At 44.7% G+C, this 25,297-nt stretch overlaps 1 pseudogene; it reads right to left on the bottom strand.

Moving 5' to 3' along the window:
- Nucleotides 1-16,365: 16,365 nt before the first annotated feature.
- Nucleotides 16,366-17,669, bottom strand: LOC147961900 (uncharacterized; annotated as a pseudogene).
- Nucleotides 17,670-25,297: the final 7,628 nt, after the last annotated feature.

Raw genomic sequence — 25,297 nt, 5'->3', positions numbered from 1 at the left:
ACTTGACTCTGAGATAGTAGCTTCTTTCTGTGAATCTTTTGCTGCCTATGTTGATCTCCCCAAGGAGAAGTGGTTTAGATATCATCCTCCCATAGAAGTAAAAGTAGCTGCACCTATTAAAGTTGAAGAAAAGACTATCACTTATAATGATCCTATTGTTCCTACTTCTTATGTTGAGAAACGACCTTTCCCTCTTAGGATAAAGGATCATGCTAAAGCTTCAACTGTGGTTCATAAAAGCAATATTAAAACATATACACCTCCTGAGCAAGTTAAAGTTGAACCTAATATTACTATTGTTAAAGATCTCTTGTCTGATAATATAGATGGGCATGTTATTTATTTCTGTGATGAAACTGCTAGAATTGCTAAACCCTGTGATAAAGATAAACCTAGACCTGTGGTAGGCATGTCTGTTGTTTCTGTTAAAATAGGAGATCATTGTTATCATGGCTTATGTGATATGGGTGCTAGTTCTAGTGCAATACCTTATTCCTTATACAAAGAAGTTATGCATGATATTGCACCTGCTGAGATGGAAGATATTGATGTCACAATTAAACTTGCCAATAGAGATACTATCTCACCAATGGGAATTGTTAGAGATGTTGAAGTCTTGTGTGGGAAAACTAAATATCCTGCTGATTTTCTTGTTCTTGGTTCCCCACAAGATAGCTTTTGTCCCATTATATTTGGTAGACCCTTCTTAAATACTGTTAATGCTACCATAGATTGCAAAAGAGATGTTGTTACTATCGGTTTAGATGATATGACTCATGAATTTAATTTTTCTAAATTCAGTAGACAACACCGTGAAGAAGAATTACCTCGTAAGGATGAAAATATGGGTCTTGCTTCTATTGCCGTACCTCCTAGTGATCCTTTAGAACAATATTTGCTAGACCATGAAAATGATATGTTTATGAATGAAAGAAGGGAATTAGATGAAGTATTCTTTAAACAGGAACCTATTCTGAAAAACAATTTACCTGTTGAAATCCTAGGGGATCCTCCTCCACCCAAGGGTGATCCCGTGTTTGAGCTTAAACCGTTACCTGATACTCTTAAATATGCTTATCTTGATGAGAAAAAGATATATCCTGTTATTATTAGTGCTAACCTTTCAAAGAATGAGGAAGAGAGATTATTGAAAACTCTGAAGAAGCACCGTGCTGCTATTGGGTGTACTCTTGATGATCTTAAGGGCATTAGTCCCACTCTCTGTCAACATAAAATTAATTTGGAAGAAGATGCTAAACCAGTTCGTGATCATCAACGCCGGCTGAATCCTAAAATGAAAGAAGTGGTAAGAAAGGAAATACTAAAGCTCCTTGAGGCAGGTATAATCTATCCCTTTGCTGATAGTCAGTGGGTAAGTCCTGTCCATTGTGTCCCTAAGAAGGGAGGTATTACTGTCGTTCCTAATGATAAAGATGAATTGATTCCTCAAAGAATGATTACAGGTTATAGGATGGTAATTGATTTCCGCAAATTAAATAAGGCAACTAAAAAGGATCATTACCCCTTACCTTTTATCGATCAAATGCTAGAAATATTATCCAAACATACACATTTTTGCTTTCTAGATGGTTATTCTGGTTTCTCTCAAATACTTGTGTCAGCCAAAGATCAATCAAAGACTACTTTTACATGCCCTTTTGGTACTTTTGCTTATAGACGTATGCCTTTTGGTTTATGTAATGCACCTGCTACCTTTCAAAGATGCATGATGGCTATATTCTCTGACTTTTGGGAAAAGATTTGTGAGGTTTTCATGGACGACTTTTCCGTCTATGGATCTTCTTTTGATGATTGCTTGAGAAACCTTGATCGAGTTTTGCAGAGATGTGAAGAAACTAGTCTTGTCTTGAATTGGGAAAAGTGCCACTTTATGGTTAATGAAGGTATTGTCTTGGGGCACAAAGTTTCTAAAAGAGGTATTGAAGTTGATAAGGCCAAGGTTGATGCTATTGAAAAGATGCCATGTCCCAAGGACATCAAAGGTATAAGAAGTTTCCTTGGTCATGCCGGTTTTTATAGGAGGTTCATTAAGGACTTCTTAAAAATTTCTCGGCCTCTGACTAATTTATTACAAAAAGATATACCATTTGTCTTTGAGGATGATTGTGTAGAAGCATTTGAAATACTTAAGAAAGCATTGATTTCTGCACCTATTGTTCAGCCACCTGATTGGAATTTACCCTTTGAAATTATGTGTGATGCTAGTGATTATGCTGTAGGTGCTGTTCTAGGACAAAGAGTTGATAAGAAACTAAATGTTATTCAATATGCTAGTAAAACTCTAGACAATGCTCAAAGAAATTATGCTACTACTGAAAAAGAATTCTTAGCAGTTGTATTTGCTTGTGATAAGTTTAGACCTTATATTGTTGATTCTAAAGTAACTATTCACACTGATCATGCTGCTATTAAATATCTTATGGAAAAGAAAGATGCTAAACCTAGACTTATTAGATGGGTTCTCTTGCTACAAGAATTTGATTTGCATACTGTTGATAGAAAAGGAGCTGAGAACCCCGTTGCAGACAACTTGTCTAGGTTAGAAAATGTGCTTGATGACCCACTACCTATTGATGATAACTTTCCTGATGAGAAATTAAATGTCATAAATGCTTCTCATACTGCTCCATGGTATGCTGATTATGCTAATTACATTGTTTCTAAGTTTATACCACCTAGTTTCACATACCAGCAAAAGAAAAAGTTCTTCTATGATTTGAGGCATTACTTTTGGGATGACCCACATCTTTATAAAGAAGGGGTGGATGGTGTTATTAGATGTTGTGTACCTGAGCATGAACAGGAAAAGATCCTACGCAAGTGTCACTCCGAAGCTTATGGAGGACACCATGCTGGAGATAGAACTGCACATAAGGTACTGCAATCTGGTTTTTATTGGCCTACTCTCTTCAAGGATGCCCGTAAGTTTGTCTTATCTTGTGATGAATGTCAAAGAATTGGTAATATTAGTAGACGTCAAGAAATGCATATGAATTATTCACTTGTTATTGAACCATTTGATGTTTGGGGCTTTGACTATATGGGACCTTTTCCTTCCTCTAATGGTTATACACATATTTTAGTTGCTATTGATTACGTTACTAAGTGGGTAGAAGCTATTCCAACTAGTAGTGATGATCATAACACTTCTATTAAAATGCTTAAAGAAGTTATTTTTCCAAGATTTGGAGTCCCTAGATATTGAATGACGGATGGTGGTTCACATTTTATTCATGGTGCTTTCCGTAAATGCTTGCTAAATACGATGTTAATCATAGAATTGCATCTCCTTATCACCCTCAGTCTAGTGGTCAAGTAGAATTGAGTAATAGAGAACTCAAATTACTTTTGCAAAAGACTGTTAATAGGTCCAGAAAGAATTGGTCCAAGAAACTTGATGATGCATTATGGGCCTATAGAATTGCATATAAAAATCCTATGGGTATGTCTCCGTATAAAATGGTCTATGGAAAAGCATGTCACTTACCTCTCGAACTAGAACACAAGGCTTATTGGGCTATTAAAGAACTTAATTATGATTTTAAACTTGCCAGTGAGAAGAGGTTATTTGATATTAACTCACTTGATAATGGAGAACCCAAGCCTACGAAAATGCCAAGTTGTTTAAAGAAAAAGTTAAAAGATGGCATGACAAAAGGATACAAAAGCGTGAGTTTAATGTAGGTGATTATGTATTGCTATAAAACTCTCGTTTAAGATTTTTTGCAGGAAAACTTCTCTCTAAATGGGAAGGTCCTTACGTTATCGAGGAGGTCTACCGTTCCGGTGCCATAAAAATCAACAACTTCGAAGGCACAAATCCAAAGGTGGTGAACGGTCAAAGAATCAAACATTATATCTCAAGTAATCCCATAAATGTTGAAACCAATATTATTGAAATCGTAACCCCGGAGGAATACATAAGGGACACTTTCTGGAACGTTTCAGACTCCGAAAAGGAATAGGTATGTAGTACGGTAAGTAAACCGACTCCAAAACAGTTTTTAAGGCAATATTTCTCCGTTTTGGAATATTTAGAAAAATAGAAAAATAAGTAGCAGTCTGGGAAGGACACGAGGGTGGAGGGCGCACCCTACCCTACTGGGCGCGCCCCCTACCTCGTGGGCACCTCGTGTGCTCTCCGGACTCCGTTTTCGTACACGACACATATTTTGGTCGGTAAAAATTCAGTATATAATCTCCCGGAGGTTTTGACTCCCGTATGACGCAAAAATCCTCTGTTTGTGTTTCGAGCTGTTGTTGCTGCAGATTAGAGCAAGATGTCTTCGCAAGAGTCGGTCGGGGAGAGTCGGGTGTCTCATCCGGCACCGAGATCAACAACAAACAACAATGCTGACCTCTTTGGGCCAGCAACGGAGGAAGAGATGGAGGCTGATTTGAAGAGGATAGATGCCATGGAAGAGGATCAAGAAGTCACTTCCCGCCTCCAAGCTGGATTCACAATGGGAGAACTGCAGAGCTCGGCTATTCCAAACTCAGTTATCCCTTCCAATGTTAGATTTCTTTCTTATGAGAATATGAAAAAGAGTGAATCTAGTTCTCCCGCAGCTATGCAGCACCCTTGGGTGCAGGGAGCTTTGGCTGTTACAGGAAAGCTCCGAAAGGAAATAATGGACCTCAAGCAGCAAGTCAACAAGCTCGAGGAGGAGAACCGTATCTTGAGGGGCATCATCGCCAAGAACATCACATCACCATCCCCGAAAAGAGAGACATAATCACATGGGTATGGGCACTCCCCTTGGCAACTGCCAAGCTTGGGGGAATGCCCCGGTATCATATCACCATCACTTTTATCTTTACCGTTTCTTTTCTTAGTTCGATCCTTTTGGTAATATCTTGATCTAGTAGAATAAAGGTTCTTAGTATGATCTAGTTGTGAGTTTTGCTTTATTATCCTTCTATGTAATCGAGTTCGTGAGATATATAATAAAGATTAGTGTTGAGTCAAGGGCTTGATTATTTGCCATTATCCTAAGTGAATAAAAGAAAAGAGAAAGAAATAAATAGAAACAAAGAGATCATGTGAATCTTATGGAGAGTAATGAGCTCACATAGAAAGAGTATGATGAATAAAAGTTGTTGACGGTTGACAAACATAGTTTTGGTCATCATTGCAATTAATAGGAAGTAATAAAGAAAGAGAGGTCTTCACATATAAATATACTATCTTGGACATCTTTTATGATTGTGAGCACTCATTAAAATATGACATGCTAAATAGTTGACATTGGACAAGGAAGACAACTTAATGGGTTATGTTTTCTTACATCTGAGATAAATTATATTGTCTTGGATCTTCCAACATGATGAGCTTGCCTTTCCCCCTCATGCTAGCCAAATTCATTGCACCAAGTAGAGATACTACGTGTGCTTCCAAATACCCTTAAACCAGTCTTGCCATAAGAGTCCACCATATCTACCTATGGATTGAGTAAGATCCATCAAGTAAGTTGTCCTCAGTGCAAGCAATAAAAAAATTGCTCTCTAAATATGTATGATTGATTGCTATGGAGGAAATAAGCTTTATACGATCGTGTGATATGGAAGTAATAAAAGCGACAGACTACGTAATAAAGGTCCATATCACAAGTGGCAATATAAAGTGACGTTCTTTCGCATTAAGATTTTGTGCATCCAACCATAAAAGTGCATGACAACCTCTACTTCCCTCTGCGAAGGGCCTATCTTTTACTTTTATCTCCTAGATTGCATAAGAGTTGTGGTGATCTTCACCCTTCCTTTTTACATTTTATCCTTTGGCAAGCACAATATGTTGGAAAGATCCTAGTATATATGGCTAATTGGATGTGATTTTTCATGAACTATTACTGTTGGCATTACCCTTGAGGTAAAACGTTGGGAGGCAAAACTATCAGCCCCTATCTTTCTTTGTGTCCGATTAAAACTCCACACCCATAAGTATTGCGTGAGTGTCAGCAATTGTGAAAGATTATATGATAGTTGAGTATGTGGACTTGCTGAAAAGCTCTTATACATTGACTCTTTCCTATGTTATGATAAATTGCAATTGCTTCAATGACTGAGATTGTAGTTTGTTATTTTTCAATGAAGTTTATGATTCATACTTGATATTGTATTTGAATTATTACTCTAGCATTAGAGATTATATGACAAAGAATTATATGAGTTGCTATTCTAAGAATGATCATGATGCCCTCATGTCTGTATTTCATTTTTATTGACACCTCTATCTCTAAACATGTGGACATATTTTTCGATTTCGGCTTTTCGCTTGAGGACAAGCGAGGTATAAGCTTGGGGGAGTTGATACGTCCATTTTGCATCATGCTTTTATATCAATATTTATTGCATTATGGGCTGTTATTACACATTATGTCACAATACTTATGCCTATTCTATCTTATTTTACAAGGTTTACCTAAAGAGGGAGAATGATGGCAGCTGGGATTCTGGGTTGGAAAAGGAGCAAATATTAGAGACCTATTCTGCACAGCTCCAAAAGTCCTGAAACTTCACGGAAGATGTTTTCCAAATATATAAAAAATACTGAGAGCAAGAACTTCACCAGGGGGGCCACACCCTGCCCATGAGGGGTAGGGCGCGCCCCCTACCTCGTGGGCCCCTTGGTGGCCCTCCGGTGGCCATCTTCTGCTATATGGAGTCTTTCGATGGAAAAAAATCATAAGCCGTCTTCTCGGACGAAACTCCGCCGCCACGAGGCGGAACCTTGGTGGAACCAATCTAGGGCTCTGGCGGAGCTGTTCTGCCGGGGAAACTTCTCTCCCGGAGGGGGACATCATCGCCATCATCATCACCAATGCTCCTCTCATCGGGAGAGGGCAATCTCCATCAACATCTTCATCAGCACCATCTCATCTCAAAACCCTAGTTCATCTCTTGTATCCAATTCTTGCCTCCAAGTCCGGGATTGGTGCTAGTGAAGGAAATATGCCCTAGAGGCAATAATAAAGTTATTATTTATTTCCTTATATCATGATAAATGTTTATTATTCATGCTAGAATTGTATTAACCGGAAACATAATACATGTGTGAATACATAGACAAACAGAGTGTCACTAGTATGCCTCTACTTGACTAGCTCGTTAATCAAAGATGGTTATGTTTCCTAACCATGACCAAGGAGTTGTTATTTGATTAACGGGATCACATCATTAGGTGAATGATCTGATTGACATGACCCATTCCATTAGCTTAGCACCCGATCGTTTAGTATGTTGCTATTGCTTTCTTCATGACTTATAAATGTTCCTATGACTATGAGATTATGCAACTCCCGTTTGCCGGAGGAACACTTTGTGTGCTACCAAACATCACAACGTAAATGGGGGATTATAAAGGTGCTCTATAGGTGTCTCCAAAGGTACATGTTGGGTTGGCGTATTTCGAGATTAGGATTTGTCACTCCGATTGTCGGAGAGGTATCTCTGGGCCCTCTCGCTAATACACATCACATACGCCTTGCAAGCATTGCAACTAATGAGTTAGTTGCGAGATGATGTATTACGGAACGAGTAAAGAGACTTGCCGGTAACGAGATTGAACTAGGTATTGAGATACCGACGATCGAATGTCGGGCAAGTAACATACCGATGACAAAGGGAACAACGTATGTTGTTATGCGGTCTGACCGATAAAGATCTTCGTAGAATATGTAGGAGCCAATATGAGCATCCAGGTTCCGCTATTGGTTATTGACCGGAGACGTGTCTCGGTCATGTCTACATTGTTCTCGAACCCGTAGGGTCCGCACACTTAAGGTTTCGATGACAGTTATATTATGAGTTTATGAGTTTTGATGTACCGAAGTTAGTTCGGAGTCCCGGATGTGATCACAGACATGACGAGGAGTCTCAAAATGGTCGAGACATAAAGATTGATATATTGGACGGCTATATTCGGACACCGGAAGTGTTACGGGTAGTTTCGGATAAAACCAGAGCACCGGGGGGTTACCGGAACCCCCGGGGGGGTTAATGGGCCTCATGGGCCTAAAGTGGAGAAGAGGAGGGGCTGCCAGGGCAGGGCGCGCGCCCCCTCTCCCCCTAGTCCGAATTGGACAAGGAGGGAGGGGCGGCGCCCCCCTCTCCTCTCTCCCTTCCTTCCCCCTCTCCTAATTAGACAAGGAAAGGGAGGGGAGTCCTACTACCGGTAGGAGTAGGACTCCTCCTGCGCGCCTCCTTCTAGGGCCGGCCGCACCCCCCCCCCTTGGATCCTTTATATACGGAGGCAAGAGGCACCCCTTGACACACAAGTTGATCCACGTGATCATATTCTTAGCCGTGTGCGGTGCCCCCTTCCACCATAGTCCTCGATAATATTGTAGCGGTGCTTAGGCGAAGCCCTGCGACGGCAGTACATCAAGATCGTCACCACGCCGTCGTGCTGACGGAACTCTTCCCCGACACTTAGCTGGATCGGAGTCCGGGGATCGTCATCGAGCTGAACATGTGCTAGAACTCGGAGGTGTCGTAGTTTCGGTGCTTGATCGGTCGGGCCGTGGAGACGTACGACTACATCAACCAAACGCTTCCGTTGTCGATCTACAAGGGTACGTAGATCACAATCTCCCCCTCTTGTTGCTATGCATCACCATGATCTTGCGTGTGCGTAGGAATTTTTTTGAAATTACTACGTTCCCCAACAGTGGTATCCGAGCCTAGGTTTTATATGTTGATGTTATATGCACGAGTAGAACACAAGTGAGTTGTGGGCGATATAAGTCATACTGCTTACCAGCATGTCATACTTTGGTTCGGCGGTATTGTTGGACGAAGCGGCCCGGACCGACATTACGCGTACGCTTACGCGAGACCGGTTCTCCCGACGTGCTTTGCACATAGGTGGCTTGCGGGTGACAGTTTCTCCAACTTTAGTTGAACCGAGTGTGGCTACGCCCGGTCCTTGCGAAGGTTAAAACAGCACCAACTTGACAAACTATCATTGTAGTTTTGATGCGTAGGTAAGATTGGTTCTTGCTTAAGCCCGTAGCAGCCACGTAAAACTTGCAACAACAAAGTAGAGGACGTCTAACTTGTTTTTTCAGGGCATGTTGTGATGTGATATGGTCAAGACATGATGCTAAATTTTATTGTATGAGATGATCATGTTTTGTAAACGAGTTATCGGCAACTGGCAGGAGCCATATGGTTGTCGCTTTATTGTATGCAATGCAATCGCGCTGTAATGCTTTACTTTATCACTAAGCGGTAGCGATAGTCGTGGAAGCATAAGATTGGCGAGACGACAACGATGCTACAATGGAGATCAAGGTGTCGCGCCGGTGACGATGGTGATCACGACGGTGCTTCAAAGATGGAGATCACAAGCACAAGATGATGATGGCCATATCATATCACTTATATTGATTGCATGTGATGTTTATCTTTTATGCATCTTATCTTGCTTTGATTGACGGTAGCATTATAAGATGATCTCTCACTAATTATCAAGAAGTGTTCTCCCTGAGTATGCACCGTTGCGAAAGTTCTTCGTGCTGAGACACCACGTGATGATCGGGTGTGATAGGCTCTACGTTCAAATACAACGGGTGCAAAACAGTTGCACACGCGGAATACTCAGGTTATACTTGACGAGCCAAGCATATACAGATATGGCCTCGGAACACGGAGACCGAAAGGTCGAGCGTGAATCATATAGTAGATATGATCAACATAGTGATGTTCACCAATGAAACTACTCCATCTCACGTGATGATCGGACATGGTTTAGTTGATTTGGATCACGTAATCACTTAGAGGATTAGAGGGATATCTATCTAAGTGGGAGTTCTTTAAGTAAATTAATTGAACCTAAATTTATCATGAAACTTAGTACCTGATAGTATCTTGCTTGTTTATGCTTGATTGTAGATAGATGGCTCGCGCTGTTGTTCCGTTGAATTTTAATGCGTTCCTTGAGAAAGCAAAGTTGAAAGATGATGGTAGCAATTACACGGACTGGGTCCGTAACTTGAGGATTATCCTCATTGCTGCATAGAAGAATTACGTCCTGGAAGCACCGCTGGGTGCCAGGCCTGCTGCTGGAGCAACACCAGATGTTATGAACGTCTGGCAGAGCAAAGCTGATGACTACTCGATAGTTCAGTGTGCCATGCTTTACGGCTTAGAATCGGGACTTCAACGACGTTTTGAACGTCATGGAGCATATGAGATGTTCCAGGAGTTGAAGTTAATATTTCAAGCAAATGCCCGGATTGAGAGATATGAAGTCTCCAATAAGTTCTATAGCTGCAAGATGGAGGAGAACAGTTCTGTCAGTGAGCATATACTCAAAATGTCTGGGTATAATAATCACTTGATTCAATTGGGAGTTAATCTTCCAGATGATTGCGTCATTGACAGAATTCTCCAATCACTGCCACCAAGCTACAAGAGCTTCGTGATGAACTATAATATGCAAGGGATGAATAAGACTATTCCCGAGCTGTTCGCAATGCTGAAAGCTGCGGAGGTAGAAATCAAGAAGGAGCATCAAGTGTTGATGGTCAACAAGACCACTAGTTTCAAGAAAAAGGGCAAAGGGAAGAAGAAGGGAAACTTCAAAAAGAAAAGCAAGCAAGTTGCTACTCAAGAGAAGAAACCCAAACCTGGACCTAAGCCTGAAACTGAGTGCTTCTACTACAAGCAGACTGGTCACTGGAAGCGGAACTACCCCAAGTATTTGGCGGATAAGAAGGATGGCAAGGTGAACAAAGGTATATGTGATATACATGTTATTGATGTGTACCTTACTAATGCTCACAGTAGCACCTGGGTATTTGATACTAGTTCTGTTGCTAATATTTGCAACTCGAAACAGGGACTACGGATTAAGCGAAGATTGGCTAAGGACGAGGTGACGATGCGCGTGGGAAACGGTTCCAAAGTCGATGTGATCGCAGTCGGCACGCTACCTCTACATCTACCTTCGGGATTAATATTAGACCTAAATAATTGTTATTTGGTGCCAGTGTTAAGCATGAACATTATATCCGGATCTTGTTTGATGCGAGACGGTTATTCATTTAAATCTGAGAATGATGGTTGTTCTATTTATATGAGTAATATCTTTTATGGTCATGCACCCTTAAAGAGTGGTCTATTTTTGTTGAATCTCGATAGTAGTGACACACATATTCATAGTGTTGAAGCCAAAGGATACAGAGTTGATAATGATAGTGCAACTTATTTGTGGCACTGCCGTTTAGGTCATATCGGTGTAAAGCGCATGAAGAAACTCCATACCGACGGACTTTTGGAACCACTTGATTATGAATCACTTGGTACTTGCGAACCGTGCCTTATGGGCAAGATGACCAAACACCGTTCTCCGGTACTATGGAGAGAGCAACAGATTTGTTGGAAATCATACATACAGATGTATGTGGTCGGATGAATGTTGAGGCTCGTGGCGGATATCGTTATTTTCTCACCTTCACAGATGACTTAAGGAGATATGGGTATATCTACTTGATGAAACATAAGTCTGAAAGGTTTGAAAAGTTCAAAGAATTTCAGAGTGAAGTTGAAAATCATCGTAACAAGAAAATAAAGTTTCTACGATCTGATCGTGGAGGAGAATATTTGAGTTACGAGTTTGGTGTACATTTGAAAAATTGTGGAATAGTTTCGCAACTCACGCCACCCGGAACACCACAGCGTAATGGTGTGTCCGAACGTCGTAATCGTACTTTAATAGATATGGTGCAATCTATGATGTCTCTTACTGATTTACTGCTATCGTTTTGGGGTTATGCTTTGGAGACGGCCGCATTCACGTTAAATAGGGCACCATCAAAATCCGTTGAGACGACGCCTTATGAAATGTGGTTTGGCAAGAAACCAAAGTTGTCATTTCTGAAAGTTTGGGGCTGCGATGCTTATGTGAAAAAGCTTCAACCTGATAAGCTCGAACCCAAATCGGAGAAATGTGTCTTCATAGGATATCCAAAGGAGACTATTGGATACACCTTCTATCACAGATCCGAAGGCAAGACTTTTGTTGCTAAGTTCAGAAACTTTCTGGAGAAGGAGTTTCTCTCGAAAGAAGTGAGTGGGAGGAAAGTAGAACTTGACGAGGTAACTGTACCTACTCCCTTATTGGAAAGTAGTACATCACAAAAACCTGTTTCTGTGACACCTACACCAGTTAGTGAGGAAGCTAATGATGATGATCATGAAACTTCAGAACAAGATACTACTGAACCTCGTAGATCAACCAGAGTGAGATCCGCGCCAGAGTGGTACGGTAATCCTGTTCTGGAAGTCATGCTACTAGATCATGATGAACCTACGAACTATGAAGAAGCGATGGTGAGCCCAGATTCCGGAAAATGGCTTGAAGCCATGAAATCTGAGATGGGATCCATGTATGAGAACAAAGTATGGACTTTGGTTGACTTGCCCGATGATCGGCAAGCAATTGAGAATAAATGGATCTTCAAGAAGAAGACTGATGCTGACGGTAATATTACTGTCTACAAAGCTCGACTTGTCGCAAAAGGTTTTCGGCAAGTTCAAGGGATTGACTACGATGAGACCTTCTCACCCGTAGCGATGCTTAAGTCTGTCCGAATCATGTTAGCAATTGCCGCATTTTATGATTATGAAATTTGGCAGATGGATGTCAAAACTGCATTCCTGAATGGATTTCTGGAAGAAGAGTTGTATATGATGCAACCAGAAGGTTTTGTCGATCCAAAGGGAGCTAACAAAGTGTGCAAGCTCCAGCGATCCATTTATGGACTGGTGTAAGCCTCTCGGAATTTCTGGATAGCATAAAGGGATACTTGAATAAGAGTTTTTCAATGAAAGACCTCGGTGAAGCTGCTTACATATTAGGCATTAAGATCTATAGAGATAGAACAAGACGCTTAATTGGACTTTCACAAAGCACATACCTTGACAAAATTTTGAAGACGTTCAAAATGGATCAAGCAAAGAAAGGGTTCTTGCCTGTGTTACAAGGTGTGAAGTTGAGTAAGACTCAATGCCCGACCACTGCAGAAGATAGAGAGAAAATGAAAGATGTTCCCTATGCTTCAGCCATAGGCTCTATCATGTATGCAATGCTGTGTACCAGACCTGATGTGTGCTTTGCTATAAGTCTAGCAGGAAGGTACCAAAGTGATCCAAGAGTGGATCACTGGACAGCGGTCAAGAACATCCTGAAATACCTGAAAAGGACTAAGGATATGTTTCTCATATATGGAGGTGACAAAGAGCTCATCATAAAAGGATACGTTGATGCAAGCTTTGACACTGATCCGGACGATTCTAAATCGCAAACCGGATACGTTTTTACATTAAACGGTGGAGCTGCCAGTTGGTGCAGTTCTAAACAAAGCGTTGTACGGGATCTACATGTGAAGCGGAGTACATAGCTGCTTCGGAAGCAGCAAATGAAGGAGTCTAGATGAAGGAGTTCATATCCGATCTAGGTGTCATACCTAGTGCATCGGGTCCAATGAAAATCTTTTGTGATAATACTGGTGCAATTGCCTTGGCAAAGGAATCCAGATTTCACAAGAGAACCAAGCACATCAAGAGACGCTTCAATTCCATCCGGGATCTAGTCCAGGTGGGAGACATAGAGATTTGCAAGATACATACGGATCTGAATGTTGCAGACCCGTTGACTAAGCCTCTTCCACGAGCAAAACATGATCAGCACCAAGGCTCCATGGGTGTTAGAATCATTACTGTGTAATCTAGATTATTGACTCTAGTGCAAGTGGGAGACTGAAGGAAATATGCCCTAGAGGCAACAATAAAGTTATTATTTATTTCCTTATATCATGATAAATTTTTATTATTCATGCTAGAATTGTATTAACCGGAAACATAATACATGTGTGAATACATAGACAAACAGAGTGTCACTAGTATGCCTCTACTTGACTAGCTCGTTAATCAAAGATGGTTATGTTTCCTAACCATGACCAAGGAGTTGTTATTTGATTAACGGGATCACATCATTAGGTGAATGATCTGATTGACATGACCCATTCCATTAGCTTAGCACCCGATCGTTTAGTATGTTGCTATTGCTTTCTTCATGACTTATACATGTTCCTATGACTATGAGATTATGCAACTCCCGTTTGCCGGAGGAACACTTTGTGTGCTACCAAACGTCACAACGTAAATGGGTGATTATAAAGGTGCTCTATAGGTGTCTCCAAAGGTACATGTTGGGTTGGCGGATTTCGAGATTAGGATTTGTCACTCCGATTGTCGGAGAGGTATCTCTGGGCCCTCTCGCTAATACACATCACATACGCCTTGCAAGCATTGCAACTAATGAGTTAGTTGCGAGATGATGTATTACGGAACGAGTAAAGAGACTTGCCGGTAACGAGATTGAACTAGGTATTGAGATACCGACGATCGAATCTCGGGCAAGTAACAATCCGATGACAAAGGGAACAACGTATGTTGTTATGCGGTCTGACCGATAAAGATCTTCGTAGAATATGTAGGAGCCAATATGAGCATCCAGGTTCCGCTATTGGTTATTGACCGGAGACGTGTCTCGGTCATGTCTACATTGTTCTCGAACCCGTAGGGTCCGCACACTTAAGGTTTCGATGACAGTTATATTATGAGTTTATGAGTTTTGATGTACCGAAGTTAGTTCGGAGTCCCGGCTGTGATCACGGACATGACGAGGAGTCTCGAAATGGTCGAGACATAAAGATTGATATATTGGACGGTTATATTCGGACACCGGAAGTGTTCCGGGTAGTTTCGGATAAAACCGGAGCACCGAGGGGTTACCGGAACCCCCCGTGGGTTTAATGGGCCTCATGGGCCTAAAGTGGAGAAGAGGAGGGGCTGCCAGGGCAGGCCGCGCGCCCCCTCTCCCCCTAGTCCAAATTGGACAAGGAGGGAGGGGCGGCGCCCCCCTCTCCTCTCTCCCTTCCTTCCCCCTCTCCTAATTAGACAAGGAAAGCGAGGGGAGTCCTACTCCCGGTAGGAGTAGGAATCCTCCTGCGCGCCTCCTTCTAGGGCCAGCCGCACCCCCCCCCCTTGGATCCTTTATATACGGAGGCAAGAGGCACCCCTTGACACACAAGTTGATCCACGTGATCATATTCTTAGCCGTGTGCGGTGCCCCCTTCCACCATAGTCGTCGATAATATTGTAGCGGTGCTTAGGCGAAGCCCTGCGACGGTAGTACATCAAGATCGTCACCATGCCGTCGTGCTGACGGAACTCTTCCCCGACACTTTGCTGGATCGGAGTCCGGGGATCGTCATCGAGCTGAACGTGTGCTAGAACTCGGAGGTGCCGTAGTTTCGGTGCTTGATCGGTCGGGCCGTAGAGACGTACGACTACATCAACCAAACGCTTCCGTTGTTGATCTACAAGGGTACGTAGATCACACTCTCCCCCTCTCGTTGCTATGCATCACCATGATCTTGCGTGTGCGTAGGAATTTTTTTGAAATTACTACGTTCCCCAACAGCTAGTAGGTTGCTAGTAGTGTTAATTACTCCTTGTAGTTGATGCTAGTTGGTTTAATTGGTGGAAGATCATATGTTCAGATCCTATATGCATATTAATACCCCTCTGATTATGAACATGTTTATGCTTTGTGAGTAGTTACTTTTGTTCCTGGGGACATGGGAGAAGTCTTGCTATTAGTAGTCATGTGAATTTGGTATTCGTTCGATATTTTGATGAGATGTATGGTGTCTCTCCTCTAGTGGTGTTATGTGAACGTCGACTACATGACACTTCACCATTATTTAGGCCTAGAGGAAGGCATTAGGAAGTAATAAGTAGATGATGAGTTGCTAGAGTGACAGAAGGTTAAACCCTAGTTTATGTGTTGCTTCGTAAGGGGCTGATTTGGATCCATATGTTTCATGCTATGGTTAGGTTTACCTTAATACTTTTGTTGTAGTTGCGGATGCTTGCAATAGAGGTTAATCATAAGTGTGATGCTTGTCCAAGTAAGGGCAGCACCCAAGCACCGGTCCACCCACATACCAAATTATCAAAGTACCGAACGCGAATCATATGAACGTGATGAAAACTAGCTTGACGATATTCCCATGTGTCCTCGGGAGCACTTTACACCATATAAGAGTCTGTCCAGGCTTGTCCTTTGCTACAAAAGGATTGGGCCACCTTGCTACACTTTATTTACTTTTGTTACTTGTTTCTCGTTTCAAATTATCATATCACAAAACTATCTGTTACCACTTATTTCAGTACTTGCAGAGAATACCTTGCTGGAAACTGCTTATCACTTCCTTCTACTCCTCGTTGGGTTCGACACTCTTACTTATCGAAAGGACTACGATAGATCCCCTATACTTGTGTGTCTTCAAGGGTGATGCTGTTCATGGCGGCGAGCAGGCCGGCCTGGTCCCACGACGTCGGTGGAGGTAGGTTGTTGGAGGAGGGCGTGGCGTCGGGGTATGCCATGCGGTAGGCATGCGCAGGGTTGCCGAAACGCGGCCCAAGCACGGCCGCGGCATTGGGTGGAAGCCACGGCACACGCCCTAGGGTGGAAAGGGCGCGCCCCACGGGGCAAAGTACCCCATCCAGGGGGTCTGGCCCCCTGGAGCCAGATGAGACTGGCCGCGCCCGCCTGCCTGGCCGCCATTGGAGCCGTAGCGCCCCCGGCCGCGGCCACGACCGTGCCCCTGGCCACGCCCAAGAGGTGAAGATCCGCCATGCGCAGCCACCCCCGTGTCCGTTGGGGCCTTCCCGCGGTCGCTAGTCGAGGATCCGGCGCCGGAGGAGGAACCGCCGGCGCCGAGGCCGATGGTGAGCGTGGTGGAGCTGTCCGAGCGATCGCGGATGTCCTGCTGGATCTCCTCGAGTAGAAGCCGCAAGCGGGCCTGGTTGAACAACGGGAAGGGGTTCTGCATGGGCAAGACAGTGGTGATCACCTGGTACCGGCGGGAGAGCCCGCGTAGCAGCTGCAACGTCAGTATCCGGTCGGTGATGGGCTCCTCGACGTCCGCTAGGGCATTAGCAAACGCCTTGAGGCGAGCGTAGTACTCCGCCATGCGTAGGTCGCCTTGGGTGAGGGCGTGAAACTCGGCGGAGAGATGGACCGCCTGAGCGGGCTGGTTCGCGAGGAAGAACTCCCGGAGCTTGTCCCAGGCTACGAAGGCGGTGTTGGCCTCGTCGCGGATGACCTCGTAGAGGCCGTCGGTGATGGTGGAGTAGAGCAGCAGGAGAAGGGTGAGATCAGTGTGGCGCCATGCGGGAGACTGCAGGTCGGGGTTGGAGTAGTGGGTGACGTGGTGTTGGACGGCGTACATGGTGAGAACGCAGCGCCAGAGCTCGCGCCACTTGGAGTAACTGTCGGACTAGACGTCCAGCTTGAAGGTGATGAGGCTTCCGATGTTGTGGAGAGAGTGGATGGAGGAGTTGGCGGTGGAGGAGGAAGCCGCAGCATCGGGAAGAGACGGGGGAGGAAGCAGAGTCATGGCGGAGGAGGTCGCGGCAGGTGGAGCGGTGGTGACGGGAGCTATGAGCTTGGGCGAGGTGGTCACCGGAATGGGGGCAGGAGGTATGGGGGAAGTGAGTGCTGGATCGGAGGAGAGGGGAGTGCTGCCCGCGAGATCGCCGGAAGAGGAGGAGGAGTTGCCGGTGTTCATGGCTCTGGGAAAGAGGCTCTGATAACCAAGTTCTTTAGTGATAATGTTCACTGTGTAAGCATTCATCTCATAAGGGTACATTATATACAGATGATAGTACAACGGGCATGAGCGCCACTCGGGGGCGACGTGCGTAACCAACGCGAGCTATGCGTGCATGGTGGCGAGATGGAGGGAGCCGCCGTGAGAACCGGTCAGGCAGGTACTGACGTAGCCGTTTTCCAACAGTTGGCGGCTTGCAGGGCGCATTAGGTGAAGGCATCATGGGGTCGGTTTGACCCGGAGGCAACGCGGCAAGGCCGATGCGGAGCCGGCCCGGGGTGGCGGAGGAGGCCAGGTGCTGCACAAGTAGCGATAGCAGAGTTCAGGTCGTGGTCGATCTAACCGATCCACATCCAGGCCGCTTGAAGAAGGCAACTCGCGGTGGTGACTTGGTTCGGAGGTGATACTGAGGCGACGGCGGAACGGCTCTGGACGGAGGCGACTCGGAGCCAGACCGGATGGAATCTGTGTTAGCAGGGGCGGCGTAACCAGCGGGCATGACCCGGCCGAGCGGACAATGGAATCCGCGGGCGAGATAGATTGGGTACAACAGGTGAGACCAAAAACATAGCCGGCACGAGGCGGTACCGAAAATCAATACGGAGGCGGCTGATTTTTGTCTCAGCCCGCAAGGCGGCCACTATAGCAGATATCGATTCGTCCTAGGATTCGACGGATCGCCGCGTAATCTTCGAGAGCAACCCTAATTTCTTTTGAACTTAAATCTCACATATTGCAAATCTGGACCAATGATTTTCAAGCTGATGTAGATCCCCTCAAACCAGCTATTCTTCATCCGGAAAAATTGTGAACTTCTCGATCCCTTGGAGAAATCCTTTCAAGAACTGAACACCACCGTGCGCAGCCCCAAGGTGGGCGCCAACTGTCGTGGAATTGTCATGGTAGATATCCAGGTTGAAAAAGACTTCGTCGTGAGGCCAACGCATCTATGTGGTAGCTTGAGAGGGGTTGAGCGGGATGAGAGACGCGAGGTTTTACCCAAGTTCGGCCCCTCACGGTGGAGGTAAAAGCCTATGTCATGCTTCATTGATATTGATGATGATGAACATGATTACAAGGGTGCTCTATCTCAAGAGCTATTGAGTTGTATGTCTAAACCTAACTTGAGAAAACTTATCAAACTTGTGTCTTTTGTCCCTCTTGGGGTGCCTTGCCCCTCCTTATATATGTTGAAGGGGCGGCTTACATGACTAGTCCTATTAGGATTAGGATTACTCTATTACAAGTGGAGTCCTAGTCTCGCTTCCTTTCTAGGAGAATATTCCTTATGCCTTTCATCTTAAGCCAGCCCACCACAACGTAACGTGAGCCGGCCTTCCATGAACCGCCTTCTGGGTCAGCGAGTCTTGTCGCTCTTCCAACCAGCTGACCGGGTCACCAATGAGTCACCTGGCTTGGCCGGGTCATCAGTGAGTGGAGAGATCCGGGCGGGTCACTTAGTGAGTCGCCAAGTCAGGGCGGGTCACCAGTGAGTCGCCAAGTCCAGCCGGGTTATACTTCCGTCCGGGTCATACGACGGGGTATATCCCCGACAGTAATGGTGTGTCCAAACATCATAACCGTACTTTATTAGATATAGTGCAATCTATGATGTCTCTTACCGATTTACCACTATCGTTTTGGGGTTTTGCATTAGAGACAGCTGCATTCACATTAAATAGGGCACCGTCTAAAAATCCGTTGAGAGGACAGCGTATGAACTATGGTTTAGCAAGAAACCTAAGCTGTCATTTCTAAAGTTTGGGCTTGTGATGCTTATGTGAAAAAGTTTCAGCCTGATAAGATCAAACCCAAATCAGAGAAGTGTGTCTTCATAGGATACCCAAAAGAAACTGTTGGGTACACCTTCTATTACAAATCCGAAGGCAAGATCTTCGTTGCTAAGAGTGGATCCTTTCTAGACAAGGAGTTTCTCTCGAAAGAAGGGAGTGGGAGGAAAGTAGAACTTGATGAGATAACTGTACCTTCTCCCGAATTGGAAAGTAGTTCATCACAGAAATCAGGTCCAGTGATGCCTACATCAATTAGTGAGGAAGTTAATGATGATGATCATGAAACTTCAGATCAAGTTACTACCAAACCTCGTAGGTCAACCAGAGTAAGTTCCGCATCAGAGTGGTACGGTAATCCTATTCTGGAAGTCATGTTACTAGACCATGACGAACCTCCGGACTTTGAGGAAGCGATGATGAGCCCAGATTCCGCGAAATGGCTTAAGGCCATGAAATCTGAGATGGGATCCATGTATGAGAACAAAGTATGGACTTTGATTGACTTTCCCGATGATCGGTGAGCCATTCAGAATAAATGGATCTTCAAGAGGAAGACAAACGCTGATAGTAGTGTTACTATCTACAAAGCTCGAATTGTCGCAAAAGGTTTTCGACAAGTTCAAGGTGTTGACTACGATGAGATTTTCTCACTCGTATCGATGCTTAAAAGTCTGTCCGAATCATGTTAGCAGTTGCCGCATTTTATGAAATCTGGCAAATGGATATCAAAACTACATTCCTTAATGGATTTATTAAAGAAGATTTGTATATGATGTAACCAGAAGGTTTTGTCAATCCTAAAGGTGTCAACAAAGTGTGCAAGCTCCAACGATCCATCTATGGACTGGTGCAAGCATCTCGGAGTTGGAATATATGCTTTGATGAGCTGATCAAAGCATATATTTTTATTGTCAGGACCCCGATTCTAAGTCACACCGATCTAGTCTGTAACACCTCATATCACTTTGCGGCCTCACGCACGGTATTCCCACGGGTGTCGCCTTACCATGGCCTGGGACCGTTTGCGCCTTTTGGCTCACATATATGATAGTGTCGCTAGCATCCATATGACAGAGAACCCACGCCGACATGACTAGTCGTGAACCCAAAGTGGCACTAACTTACGGGGACATGCATACATGAATCAACATCGATCATGTCAGTCAGCAGCGTGCGAATCCGGGCTGTAGCACTGGGCTAACAGGACTCCGGGAACCCGGGCTGTAGTAGGCTAGGCAGGACTCCGGATGTCACCGCGTGACATTTCCCCGAAGGGACAGACACAGGAACGAAGTGAATCACATGCCGGCCAATCAAGTGTTCTGGAGCAGTAGTGCTGGGCTAGCAGGACTCCGGTGAACCGGGCTATAGCGGACTATTATGGCTCATGGAAGCACAAGACTACATTTCCCCATAAGAGAGCCTACCAAGGATAAACAACTAGGTTGTCGGATCCCACACATACCAAGCATTTCAGTCATACACACAATATGCTCGATATGTGTAAATACAACATGGCATCACAACATAACTCTACGACTCAAGTATTTATTCATTAGGCTCTGAGGAGCCAAGTATTACAAACATGGGTCTCATGACCCAACATACAGAGCATACAAGCAACAAGCACATGCGGAAGCTTAACTTGTCTGAGTACAGAAACTACAATGGAGAAGGCTGGGAAGCCTGACTATCTACAAGACCCTGCCGAGGGCACAAGATCGTAGCTGAGGTAACAAGCTAAACGTCGAAGTCCACACAGAACTACTAGCGAGACTGACGTCTCTCTACAAAACATAAATTAAGCAAACGTGAGTACAAAGGTACCCAGCAAGACTTACATCAGAACTAACTACATATGCATCGGTATCAACAAGGGGGTGATGGGGTTTAACTACAGCAAGCCAGCTTTGACTCAGTGGCTATCCTGAAATACGACTGCAAGTAACTCTTTGAGGTGGCGCACACGAGTCCACATATTCACCATACCAATACACCACTATGGATCCGCTCCCGTCTCCCTACGAGAACGCCATCCATAGCACTCACGCTTATCTTGCGCATTTTAGAGTATCCACTTTCACTTGTCTATGAACTATGCAAGGGTTCCAAGTTTCCATATCCGAGGAATCCGTCTATTCGAATAGATAATGATAACCCTGCAGGGGTGTACTTCTTCACACACGCTCTCGCCACTTATCACCATGTACACGCCGTGTATCTCGGCAACCTTCAAGCGGAAGCCTGGTGAGGGAGTCGGCCACGACCTGACTAATCGCACAAGTCTCTCGTCCAGGTTTATCGCCTATTCGGGTTCCATCCGCAAGGAGATCCGGTCGGGGTGTCGCTCATGGCCCCAAACGATGTGTGCAGGGTTCCCAAGCCCACCATCCGGGTGCCACTTGGTACACCGTGCCACTGTGCCTAGTCTGTCCCAAGCCCACCTGTACCGGGTGCCACTTGGTAGACTACTAACACTACCTACAAACACCAGAAACTAGTTGCAACTCCTGGACAGAGATCGAGTTGATTAATAAGCCGAGAGGGGCCGAGTTACCGGAACCCAATGTGTGGTAGTAACTGCTCATGGATCACAAACACAGAACTCAGTTCCTGAGAATGGCTGCAATGAGACAACCCACCATGTACTCCTACATGGCCTCTCACCGCTACCTTTACCAAATCGTGTTCACACACTTAGCTCTCAACGGTAGGACATGTTCACCACGTTCCAATTCATTCCCGATGAATCAGACCTGACTCAACTCTAAGCAGTAGCAGGCATGACAACAAGCATGAATGAGTAGGCACATCAGGGCTCAAACAATTCCTACTCATACTAGTGGGTTTCATCTATTTACTGTGGCAATGACAGGCCATGCAGAGGAAAGGGGTTCAACTACCGCAGCATGTAACAGTTGAATCGATGTTGTCCTAATGCAGTAAAAGAGAGCAGGAGCGAGAGAGTGGGATTGTATCGGAATGAACAAGGGGGTTTTGCTTCCCTGGCACTTCTGAAGATATTATAGCTCTTCATCGGTGTCATCGAACTAATCATCGGGTTACGCCTACCGAGAGGGGACAAGCACCGGCAATAGAGAAGAACACAATCAATGCAAATGCGACAATATGATGCATGATCATGGCATGTATATGTGATGTTGTTTGTGCTAATGCAAACAACAACAAGTTCAATGGAGCTCATTTGAATCAAGGATTCAAATGCAACTCCAAACTTAAGCATTTTAAATGCCCTTTATGTGTTTTCATCTATACAGCAGGTTTTGGTTGGTCTGTCATGCATGAAACTAGTACAGATGGATAGATTGAATTGTTCTAATAATTTTTCATATATAAATTATTTCATTTGGAGTTACGGTTGAATTTCTATGATTTTTAGAAGTTTAAACTGTTTTCTGGAATTTCCTGGATTATTTTAAATCCAGAAATTCCTTTACTGTGTCAGCACTACGTCACCATGACGTCAGCTGGTCAACGGGGCGGTCCAGGTCAAACTGACCAGTGGGCCCCGTGTGTCAGTAACTAAACTAAACTAACTAGGTTGAGTTAACACTAATCTAGGTTAGTTAGCAGGGTCGGGCCCACAAGTCATTGACCCGGTGGTCGACTAGATTAGTGTTAATCCGGTGGTTAGCCGGAGTTACGTCGCCGGTGACGAGCCGAGACGGCGGACGAGCCCGGGATCACTCCTCCAATGACCAAAACAGTGGCGGGGACTACCTACGCGAAGCCCGGGTCCGTGCGCATCCAACAGAGCAAACAGGGTGAGTTGGGGTGGCCGTAATCCTCGCCGGCGTCGAGCTCAGCGGCTGCCGGACCTCGGACGTTGGCGGAAACGGCACTACGGTGCACAAGAGAGCAAGGAAAGCAGTTCTATGGTGTACTGGGAGAACGTTGAGCACGATGGGATGCACGTCCGTGAGCTGTAGCGGCTATGGCCACGGCGGCGCCATGGCCGGCGGGGTGAAGCTCTCGGGCGCGGTGGCTAGGCTAGCTACGGGAGGCAAACGAGCTTGGGGAGAGAGGGGAAAAACGACGAGGCTCACTGGGAAGTCGAAGCGCAACTCAGTGGGCTCGGGGTCGACCTGGGAGCGGCAAATTTGTCGATGGCATCCGGCGGCCGTGCAGAGAAGACGAGCTCGGGGACTAGGCTTCAGGGCGTCCGGGGTCCTACGGTTCGGCGAGGAGGTCGAGGGAGTCGCGACGGAGGTAATGGACACCACGGGGTGGCGAGGGGAGCATGGTGGTTGCAGTGGTGCTCGTCGGCGCACTCCGGCTCGTTCGGGCGGCCGCGAGGGAGAGAGCAGAGGAGAGGAGAGGAGAGGAGAAGTGGATAGGCCAGGGAGGTCGAGGCGGCGCCGAGGAGAGGCAATGCGGCGTCACGCTGGCAGGGGAGGCAAGCAGGCGAGCTGGTGGCGTGGCGCTCTGCCCGTGCGCGTGCATCGGCCACACGCCTGGCTGACTGGCGCCAGGAGGACGACGGCGGTGGTGGGCTGGGCCATCTCCTGGGCTGCACAGTGCTGGGCCTCTGGGCTGTGGGTAAGCGCCAGGTAACTCCTTTCTCTCTCCTTTCTGTTTTTATTTGTTTCAGTTTTTCTAATTTCTGCTACTGTTTTGCAAATAAAATACTAACCAAAACACTTTGGTTAATTCTGTAAATTTTTGTGAGGAATATTTGAATTATTTTCAAACCACACAACAAATTTCAAAATATTTGGAGCAACCAATATTTAATGGTAAATTTTAAACTCCAACTCAAATATCATAATGATTTAATTCAATGACCAAAATGTCCTGGAAAAATATGCATCATCTCGGGTAGAGGCTTTCACCTTTTTCTATAAATCATGAACATTTTAAAAGGATATTTTGAGGTCATTGAAAATATTTTGGTTGAACCTATTTGAATTGCATTTGTGCTAGGGTTATCAATCCCTAATTCAAATTTCTTAAATTTAAATATGATGACATGAATGCTTTCATGCAACTAGTTACAAGCAAATCTAGGGTCGTGACATTTATACAGACTTGCGGTGAAGCTTGTAATTACAAGAAAGTGAGTGGGAGCACTACAGCCTTTCTGATAAGTATATGTGAATGACATAATCTTGATCGGAAATGATGTAGAATTTTCTAGAAAGCATAAAGGAGTTTTTTAAGAAAAAATTACTTGTAAAGCTACTTACATATTGGGCATCAAGATCTATAAAGATAGATCAAGACGCTTGATAATACTTTCGATGAGTACATACCATGATAAGATTTTGAAGGAGTTCAAAATGGATCAGTCAAAGAAGGAGTTCTTGCCTGAGTCATAAGGTGTGAAATTGAGTAAAGACTCAAAACCCGGCCACGTCAGAAAATAGAAAGAGAATGAAAAGTCATTCCGTATGCCTCAGTCATAGGTTCTATAAAGTATGCTATGTTGTGTACCAGACCTATTATATACCTTAGCATGATTTTGGCAAGGGATTACAATAGTGATCTAGGAGTAGATCACTGGACAGCCGTCAAAATTATCCTTAGAGGACTAAGAAAATATTTCTCGGTTATGGAGGTGATAAAAGAGTTCGTCGTCAAGACTTACATCGATGCAAGCTTTTTACACCGATCTAGATAACTCTAAGTCTCGATCTAGATACATATTGAAAGTGGGAGCAATTAGCTAGAGTAGCTCCGTGCAGAGTATTGTAGACATAGAAATTTACAAAAAACATACGGATCTAAATGTTGCAGACCCGTAGACTAAAGTTTTCTCACAAACAAAACATG

Source organism: Triticum urartu, chromosome 7A (assembly GCF_056163025.1).
Source record: "Triticum urartu cultivar PI428250 chromosome 7A, HENAU_Tu73, whole genome shotgun sequence".
NCBI classification, from domain to species: domain Eukaryota; kingdom Viridiplantae; phylum Streptophyta; class Magnoliopsida; order Poales; family Poaceae; genus Triticum; species Triticum urartu.
The sequence above is the reverse complement of the archived record's forward strand: the minus strand, read 5'-3'. Positions and strand labels throughout refer to the sequence as shown.